This window comes from Phocoena phocoena, chromosome 7, assembly GCF_963924675.1.
Source record: "Phocoena phocoena chromosome 7, mPhoPho1.1, whole genome shotgun sequence".
NCBI lineage: Eukaryota > Metazoa > Chordata > Mammalia > Artiodactyla > Phocoenidae > Phocoena > Phocoena phocoena.
This window is the reverse complement of record NC_089225.1, coordinates 93,190,394-93,201,355: the sequence shown is the minus strand read 5'-3', so window position 1 is coordinate 93,201,355 and position 10,962 is coordinate 93,190,394.

The following is a 10,962-nucleotide window of genomic DNA, read 5'->3' as shown; positions in this document are numbered from 1 at the left end:
AGGCAAATTATCAACTACAGAATCTATGAATAATGAGGGTCAACTGTGTGTGTGTATAGGCAAATTATCAACTACAGAATCTATGAATAATGAGGGTCAACTGTGTGTGTGTGTATATATATATATATATATATATACATACATACATATATATGTATATACACACATATATATGATATGTATTTGTTATATATGTATGTTTATATGTACAATATAATATATATACAATATATAAATATATATGTAATACCTACATACACATACATACATATATAGGCTGGAAACGCAGGCAGGAGTTAAGCTGCAGTCTGGAGGCAGAATTTCTTCCTCAGGAAACCTCAGTTTTTGCTCTTAAGTTCTTCAACTGAGGGTGAAGCCCACCTGCGTTACTGAAGGTAATCTTTCTATAAAGTCAACTGGCTATAGACGTTACCCACATTTGCAAAATACCTTTACAGCAACACCTTGCTTAGTGTTTGATTATATAACTGGGGTACTATAACTTAGTCAAGTTGACACAAAAACTAACCTTCACACCCTGCAAACAACTTTAATCTGAAGTTGGTTTCTCCATTCTTAAAAAATTTTTTTGGCTACTCAGTCACCAGATATTTTCACTGGCTGTTTCCCTGTAAGGTCTCTTATCCTGCCTTCTCCTTAGAGACCTTTCTTTTTCCTTTCTTTGGAAGAACAGGATGACTATCATTTTGTTTCTTGGGTTTATGCCCCAGGGCGTCACCTTTCATCTCAAGGAGTTTTGCCAATTATTTTCTCACACAGCTGTAAAAAATAATTCAGTTTTTATCTTGTTCTATCTAGATGGGGGACCAGAAATAAAGGGTTAATGGTAGATTTGAGATGGCTCTTAAAGAATGTATAGGACTGGAGGAGGCTGAGATAGACTGGGTATGATCCAGGTGGAGGGACAAGTGTGAATAAAAGTACAGGGGTGAGATAAGTGCAGAGCATAATCATGGAAGACAAATCTGGCTAGACGTTAAAATTCACCTATGTGAGTAGTGGGAAATGGAAAGGTAGGCATGGTCCATATTGCAGAGATTCTTGAATGGAATGATGAGTGATGAGGAGTTAATTGTATGAACACAGCAGCTCAGGCACTGTGTTTTATTTTCCTTTTTCCCTACTCCTACCACGGATCAGCCCGCACCTCCCTGCTTAAAGAAGTCCCTTCATGTCCAGCCTGAGCCTCAGTTAAAGCCTTTGAATGCAGGCTTCTGCTATGAGTGCAGGCTGAGGGTCTAGGAACACTAGATGTAAAGGAAGAGAAAGGTAATAAAATTGAAAAGGAGGATTTGGGAGCTAGCCATTTAATAAATTACTGAAGATATTTACCTCACTTTTCACTTGCCATTTGAATGAAAAACCAGGAAAAACTCTTATAAGGCAACACCACGTGCAAACATGGCTGTCAGGGGAACTTGCAGCGGACTGAAGGGAAAAGCATTTGAAAATTTAAAAACAGCCTTTTCCTCTCCATTTCAGAGAGTGACCCCTAAGAGAGTCGAGTGTATCCTCTATTCTATTCTCCAGCTTGTGAAATACAGAAATCACAAAGCACTGACTGAAAGTGGCTGTTTCCTTTGTTCTCCCTCGTAGAGCTAAGGGACTTTGGGAAGTATTTACAGTCAGTTCAAGTGCAAATGGATGTTGAGTAGTTCTCACTTTCCAGAAAAAAATCTCAAACAAGTTGCCTCCAGGTGCATCCCAAATGGCGTGTTGATTGACTCGGTTCAAAACGAAATTAGGGATGTAAATTTGTTTGAGAAATTATTACCCAAATCACAACATCCTCTTCAGACAGTTGTTTGATTGAATACTGAAAAGAACATTAAAAATCTTCCAGCAAAAGCCTTTGCCAGAGTATTAACTGATAAACTGGTATGAATTCTCTTCTTGCCCTCTGAGAAAAAGATCTTCCTTGCCTTTGATATTAATTCAGGTTGTTTGCATGTATAATTTAGACACATTTTGTAGGTGGCCTTCTGTCAAAATGTCATGAGATCTCAAATATAGAATTACTAATACTTGAAGTGATGTAATGAGTATTAAAATTATTGGCCAAGACAGCTGTCACTAGTATCTTAAAGCAGATGGGTGCAGATACTCCAAAGTGAATATCCTTAACTTAAAATGACAGTAACAAAAATATTTTTCATTTGTACTTAGCTAACCTTTTCAAAAAGTTTTTACTCTTATTGTCTTTTCTATGGAGACCTAAAACACACCTGAAGTTTCCCTTGAGCAAAGATTTCTGCCTTTTTGATTGGTTGATTTACTCATTATATAAATAAAGGTCAGTTATTGTCAGACCCTAGAGATATGGCAGTGAACAAGACAGTCAAGACAGGATGCTATTGCTGTGGAGTTTAAATTCCACTGTGGGGAGACAGTCAATATGAATTAAACAAATGTGTAAGGACGTCTCAGAACCTGAGCTAGCTCCCCGCTTCCACCATTAAATCTACCATTGAAGATTAATTTCATAAAACAGCATCATCCATCATTTTAAATGATTGCTGTTTATTTGATGGAGTTTCAGTAGTAATTTTGTAACACACGTGTGGAGTTAGAAAGAATGTAGAGGAATTTTTTCTGATAAGCATCTAATAAGTTGGACTTTCCTTTGCTCGCTCAAGGATGGTTAATGGATAATTCTGGAAAGATAATGCTGTTATTTTACTATTACGTAAGCAGCCCTTTTATGATGCTTTGTTCTTGCAGATTTCCAGAGACCAAGGACCGTGTATAAAAGTCCATAAACAACAACAACAAAAATCTGTATTGATCTGCAATGCATTCATTTGGTCAGTGAGCCAAAATTATATATTGCACACCTTTCTAAACAATGTCCTGAAACTAATGACTGTACTTTTCAGTACTCAACCAAGTGAACAAAAGCCATTATCAGTTCTTATTTAGACTGAGTCACTCTGTCTCTCTCTCTGTCTCTCTCTGTCTCTCACCTTTGTTGCTCAACAGTCTCTCAAGAACCACAAGATGAAGACAGGAGGTCAACATCCACAGGGCAGGGCCATCTCTGGCCTGAATCCCTTACTCCATTTGTTGGGACTCTGTCTAACCCCTTTCCAGGGATAATATACTTCATTTTTTGGTAAAAGAATGAATAAATGCATACCAAGAACTGCAATTTGGCTGCACAAGTGATTGAACAGATTGAGGTCAGAGGGCAAACCTTTTTAGAGTAAACCAAACAGCAATCCATTCAAATGAAGAGCCTGCTGTATATTCCTGTATGTAAATGTCACACCAAGCCCATGCCTCTGATTTGGTCTTTGTGCTGATGCAACTTTCCAGCTACTAGAGTTGGGAGAGGGAGACTCAACCTGTCTGAGAACTGAAAATAATGGACTTTTTTTTCATTTGGCTGAGTTCTGAAAATTACAGAATTATAGTTATTAGTAACAGGACACTATTTAGAAAGAATTGCATTTTAATAAAATTTTCAAATATACAACCCCCCCCCCACTATATCATAAAGTGTTCAAATTGTACATTTTGGTCTCTATTCCCCCTCTTTGGAAAGAATAGCAAACTGTACTTTTGTAGAAAAAAAAACCCAAAACAAAAACACTGGACTTAGAGGCTGAAGATTAGGTTATACAATTTAATAATTCTGTGGCTTCTGGCAAGTCACTTCATATCTCTGGGCTGTAGTTCTTCTCATCTGTAAAACGACAGGGATCCTTAGATGATCTCTAAGCTGCCTTTCAATCTTCTTGAGCCGAGCTGTGCTGGCCTCCCAGATTCTGTCTCCATCTGAAATCCACTTCCTCCTTGTCCTCTCTTATTAGGTATGACAGTTGTCCTCCAGTGAATTATAGAACTACCCACACTATGAGAAGGGAGAAAAACATATTTTTACTAATTATTTGGCCTATTTCTGTGAATATATTGTGTTTATATAGTATTTTTGTTGAAAATTATTTTCATATGGAACAACTGTATGGGAATGCTGGAGAAAATGCAAAGTTCATTTAAAATCAATTCTAAGTACATGTTGTTTTTCTCACTGTCTCCACATATTTGTTGCATGGAAAATTCGTTCCATGACTGCATTCCAGAGACAGATATCAATGAACAATTCTGAAATGATTTTTTAAAGTAAATTGGAGCTGATTCTCAAGTAAAGAAATGCTTCCATTTTTCATCACTGCACTCCTGCCTAGACGGTATCATGGAGAATTCCCTTCTAATGATCTTTTCCTTGTGCCCTGCCTGCTACCATGTTTCTCAGGTCTGCTTGTCCTTGGCTCGTAACCACTTCTCCTACCTTTTTGCCTAAATTCAGACTGCTGACCTCTTGGTGAATCTACCAATCTCTTCATTTAAAACAAATCTGTTGGGCTTCCCTGGTGGCGCAGTGGTTGAGAGTCCGTCTGCTGATGCAGGGGACACAGGTTCGTGCCCCGGTCTGGGAGGATCCCACATGCCACGGAGTGGCTGGGCCCGTGAGCCATGGCCACTAGGCCTGCGCACCCGGAGCCTGTGCTCCGCAACGGGAGAGGCCACAGTAGTGAGAGGCCCGCGTACCCCCCCCCCAAAAAAAAGCACAAATCTGTTGTGAAGCTGTACATATATTCTAAAGTTTTTTATTTTTAATTCACTTTTTTTTGATGTACAGTTCTAATAGATAGAACTACTAGATACATAGTCATATATAACCAACACTACAATCAGGAACAGTGCCGTTACACCAAAAATTTCCTTGAGCTGTCCCTTTGCTGTTAAACCCTTCCTTCAGCCCTAACCCTTGACAATACTGATTTGTTTCTGCACCATAAAGTCTTGCATTTTCCAGAATGTTGTACAATTGGAATAATATAGTATTAAACTCATAATGTGTTTGAGATTCATTTCTTTTGGTGCGTGTACCAATATTTCGCCCCTTCTTATTGCTGAGTAGTATTCCACCACATGGATGTACCATGGTTTGTTTGTCTATTCACTTGCTAAAAGGGCATTTGGGTTGTTTCTAATTTTGGGAAATTATAAATAATGTGCTACAAAATTCATGTACAGGTTTTTGTGTGAATATAAGCTTTCATTTCTCTTGAGTAAATGCTGACACCTATGAGTGGAATTGCTGGGTTGTGTGGTAAGAAGTCTATGTTTAATTTTATTAGAAACTGCCAAACCTTTTTGCAGAGTTGGCTGTACCATTTTGCATGCCCATGAGCGATGTTATAAGAGTTGCAGAAACTCTTCTGATGATACTTAGTATGAGCCAGGGTTGGGTTTTTTTAGGCATCCTAATAGGTGTTTAGTGAGGTGTACCTTTTTTTTTTAACCATAAGGATGTCTTTTATATTATGAAACAAAATACTTATCATTCCAGCTTGATGTATTTGCACTTGTATTAAATCACCAGTATCTGGAGCAGTCCCAAGGACCCTGAGTAGTATTTGACTTACTTCTGGTCAGCCAAGATGATGTGTAAAACAGATGCATCCCACAACAAAGACAGGCTCCAACAATGATAAACTACATACACATCTTGAGCTATAGAAAGCAAATGTATAGTTTTAGACTAGCTCTCTTGCCACTGTAGCCCACTACCAGGGGTTCAGAAATAACTGAAAACGCCTCAGATCACACTACTACACAATTAGGGAATATTTAAGATAATAAGAAAAACACATTTATTTATAGCACAAGTTAAAATATAGGACTGCTGGGCTTCCCTGGTGGCGCAGTGGTTGAGAGTCCGCCTGCCGATGCAGGGGACACGGATTCGTGCGCCGGTCCAGGAAGATCCTGCATGCTGCGGAGCGGCTGGGCCCGTGAGCCATGGCCGCTGAGCCTGTGCGTCCGGAGCCTGTGCTCCGCAGCGGGGGAGGTCACAACAGTGAGAGGCCCACGTACTGGAAAAAAAAAAAAAAAAAAAAAAAAAAATATATATATACATATAGATATATATATGACTGCCAAGTTTAGCATCAGACACATGACACCTTTAGTCCTATTTTTAATAAGAATTACATCTGAATCCTTTCTTGGAATTATCCTCTTGCCTGGTATATGTTGACTACACGGAACTCCTGGTCTTTGAAGTGAGCGAGCCTCAGATTTATGGTGTCCTAGGTGCACATTGGAATAGCTAATATCCTCACCATGGCTTTTGTCCTCATAGCACCTCAAAATCTTACTTTCTCCATTACTAGACTAGCCTGGCACTCTTAGATTGCCCTATCTTGAGGCTGCTTAGAACCTGGTATAGCTAGGTTACATCTTGGGTCGAGGTTGGGTTCTCAAGTTGGCAAGAAAGGAAAAACTACCAATTAGTCAGAGTTTCTACCAAAACTCCTTTAGGATGATGCCAGCTAGAGGCCACCAAACCGTCTTGCAGCTGAGCTTGGCTGAGCCAGTTTTTCCTCCAGCTTTGGAACACATTGCTTTATCTTCCCTTGAGCACCAGATGAAGGAGTTGGCTTCTGTTTAGGGGCCATGTTATAAGAAAACTATCTTTGGTGTCTGTGTAGCAGAATTCTATTTAGTGCATCTGATTCTCACACTATGCAAAGCTCAGAGGAGCTGAGATAAACTGAGAGAACAGATTCACGTCTCCTACTTTTACTCATCTTGGTATACACTCAGCATTTTGAGAGAGATGGCAGGTGGGATTTTTGGCTCCATCTTAATTGTTATTTTTCTGTGTTTCCTGCTACCTTTTGCCCACCTTCCCTATACAGTTGAATTTCCACAAGAAAAATTATAAATGTTGGTAATGCTACTTTTCTGTACTGACAGTGTGGTAGTTGGCTACTGTACTTTATCCATTTCTTCACAATGAAATGGGGAAAAGTTGATGGCTTTCACATACCTCTTAATATCTAGTGGCAAATTTGGCCAGCCCTATTCCTGTCCCGGCGGTGGCCCCTGCAAGTGCCACAGTTGAAGAGCCCACCCACAGAGCAGCCATACCCAGCACTGGTCTTGCACTAGTGAGAGACATTCTCTGCTGCTGCTTCTAGCCTAAAGCTATAGAGTTCCCCTCCCGAGGTCTGTAAATGTTCAGGCAGATTATAGAGTTGGGCTCATTAACATCTGGTTTTAGAGCAGTGGTGGTAACAGAATATGATCTGTTATTACTTCTATTTTCATTTTCTGAAATGACTGTGGCCATTTCTCATTGGAGATGCATTGGACCTTTTGGACATGTTTTTAATGCAATTAACTTCACAGAAGTAAAAATGCCAATGAAATTTCCAAAATATGGCAGTGCAAATTTCCAAGTCTGGTTTAATAATACAAAATAACTGCTGTTTATGTGTAAACAACAGCATGTAAAAGGTGGTGAGACTCATAAATGCATTAAATAAGCTATTTTTAAAATAGGTAAAAGATGTTAAAAAATAATAAAAAAATAAAATAGGTAAATAAAAATTTAAAAATTGTTAGCACAGAACCTTACATAGTAGGCATTCATTAAATATGATTCCCTTTTGTTTTCTTTCATTTTTAATCCTCCATATTTAGAAGATGGGTTTTGTTAAAGGCCTGTTCATGGCAAAAAGGGGAAAAATGCTTAGGTAAGAAGAGTTAGTCCTTGTATCACCCATTTCCTTATTTATTTTGGGAAGGTAGTGAGGCACAACAGAAATATTATGAATCAGACAAACCTATATTGAAATCCTAGCTAGCTGTGTGACCTTAGGCAAACTATTTAATTTTCTGAGCGTCCGTTTCTCATTCTTAGAATAAGAGAATATTCTGAATATTCAAGGCAGTGGATAATAATATTGTCTTTGCAAAATCATCATAACAGTTTAGGATGAGGTCATTGAATTTGTTTAGCTTTGATTCCAAGCAACCTTCTAACTGTGTAAGTTCATAGGTAGGTCTCTCTAGAGGGAGATCTTGTGGCGAGCACATGGGCTCTGGAACTTCTCTGTCATTTCTCAGTGTGAACCAGTGATTCTCATTTACCTAACCATGTTGCTTTACCATAGAAAAAGAATACACCATTTTTGCAGACGTAGGCATCCTGGCCACCAGTGCAGTGAGTCTCATCCTGCATTGTTATACCTCATCTCATGAGTGTGATTGAGTTTCACTCCTCCCAAAGATGAACCTGCTTTTTATGTGCAGGTGAAATGAAATTTTGAGCCTGTAAAGTCGGACACTAGAAGCTGAAGGTTATACATTTCACATGGTGAGGAATGTTACCCAGGGAGACCTGGAGAGAATTGGCAAACCTCTTTCCAGACTACTCTGCTTCTGTTTACCCATTACAATTTAAATTTAATCATTATTAAAGTAATGACTGGACATAATTTAAAAATAAAAATAGTACTTATAATGAAAAACTCCCAATTCCTGCTACTCAGAGGCAACCACTTTCAACTCTAAGCTGTTTCTTCTGGTATTCCTGCTCTAACTGGGACTGGCTGCTCCAAAGCTGGTAGCACAAATGTCTTCCTAGGACTTTCTCTCCTCAAACTCCGTTAGAGGCTGTGTGTCTCTCTCCTGCCTGGTGCTTTCTGTTTCCTTCAGTGCACATCTTTTTCCGGATGTACTCCTCTATTTTGAAGAAGCACATCCTTCAGTAGTTTCCTGAGAAAGGGTTCATGGCAGGTATCTTTATTTATTTTTTGCTTAGTTTCACTGAGGTATAACTGACATATAATATATTAGTTTCAGGTATACAGCATAATGATTTATATATATTGTGAAATGATCACCACAATAAATCTAGTTAACATCCATTATCATACATAGTTACAAAATTGTTTTATAATTTTTTAATTTATATTTTGAATCCTTGTCATTCATAAATTTTACATCATGTGCTTCAATGTGGGATTTGTCAGTGGGTCCCTTAAATTTAGAAATATATGCCTTTCAATTCTGGAAAATATTCTCATTTTATCCTATGGCAATTTCCTGTCATCTGTTTTCTCTACTCTTTATTTCTGGAACTATTATTATTTAGATGCTGGAGTTCCTGGATTGATTCAATAAATAAAAAAATTTCCCCAATTCTAATATTTATGTATTTTATTTTATTTTATTTTATTTATTTTATTTTTTTTGCAGTATGCGGGCCTCTCACTGTTGTGGCCTCTCCTGTTGCGGAGCACAGGCTCCGGACGCGCAGGCTCAGCGGCCATGGCTCATGGGCCCAGCTGCTCTGCGGCATGTTGGATCTTCCCGGACCGGGTATGTATTTTATTTTTACTTTCTATTTTATTTTTTAATACTTCCACTTGAAAAGGGTCAGAAAATGCCACTCCAAAATATGCCCATTTGGCATATTGACTTTTTTGAGTTGAAGGCACTTGAAAAACAACAGGTGCAAGAAAGGCTCTCTACCTCCCCTTTTCTTCTTAAAAACAGGGGATGCAACTCCCATGTGAATGATATGCTCCCTGAATCTGGAGGAAAAGAACATTCTTATAACCAGAGACTGAGAGTAGAGGCCGAGAAGAATCTATACCCTTATCTTCCTTTAGCCTCTTTATATATTTTAGTTACTTTTTTTCATAATAACTGTTCTGTTCAACCTAGTGTGTAAGCACTTAGACCTAACCACTCTTGGGTCTTTATTTTCCTGTGAAGGCTTCCATGTACATGTAAAAATAAAATTTGTATGCTTTCCTCCTATTAACCTGTCTATGTCAACTTAGTTCTCAGGCCCAGCACTTAGAGAAGGGAGGAAAAACTTTGCTTCCCCTACATGTTGAAAGGTTTACTTCTGTACTGTATTTTCTTTTTCTTCATCACTGCATTGTATTTTTAATTTTCTTTGTTTTTTTTTTTTGCAGTAAAACATCCTTTGCTTGTTTTATGAATGTTGTTACCTTCTTTTAGATGTTGCAGCACCTGTTCTTACCTAACAAAATTAATTTAAATGTTTTAGACTTTCCTTTTGTTTCCTTCCTTATTTTTGCTTCCTCTGTACTTCCTTTTCCTGTTTGTTCAATCTCTGCCTTTTATGTTACACCTTCCCTTCATTGCCTGGCGGTTTCTGGTAGTTCATTTTTAAAGAATACATTGTTGGCAGCTCTGTTTCTAGACACGGTTGGCCAATTTGTAGACCTTGCCACAGGGTGATAGGATATGGGGCCTAGCTGTCTCACCAGGATACTCTCAAAATCATTTCTGAAGTCTTTTCTTTTGAGTGCATTGGTTTCTTCAGAAAGAAAGTCTCCAGTTTCCTACCTAATGATGTAAAATTGGCTGAACACATTTTGGGAGTCCAGCAGGGGAAAGGTGGTGGTAAAGGGAGTGGAGGGGATGGGCAACAGATTTTATCAGGCCCTAAAAGTTAAGAGCTGTTTGGAGAACGAGCCAGAATTATTCATTCTAGCATCCCTGAATGAATCATCTGGCGCAGCTAGATGTCTTACATATTGTGACACAGAAATGTGTAGGAAGTTTGGCTGGGATATTTGTCACACTATTATTTGTTAGGGTTGATTTGAGTATTTGCTTGATGTTCGATGTATATCCCTTTGAAAACTGAAAGAGGATGGATGGCCTTCACCAGCGGATCAAAGACTGCTCTTTGATCACAGTGACTACATTGCTGAGCCTCCAGCTGTAAGATAGAAGATAAAGTAGTCGACATATGTATAAAGTGCTTAAAATAGTTACTCGTACAGAAACTATTATTATATTCATAGTTATCAATGATTTAAACCAATTCGTTAATCAAACAAATGTCTTTTGAGCCTACAGTTTTGCTGAAGTGGTCCTTACTTTGAGTAATACCCTACCCTCAAGAAGCATACGTTCTAGGAGAGACACATGAAAAATTGATAAGTTAAATAATTCGATTCACAATAGCATAAGAACTAATAAAATACATAGGAATAAATTTAACCAAGCAGGGGAAAGATTTGTACACTGAAAACTACAAGTCACTGATGAAAGAAATTAAAGACACAAGTAAATGGGAAAATGTCCTATATTCATGGA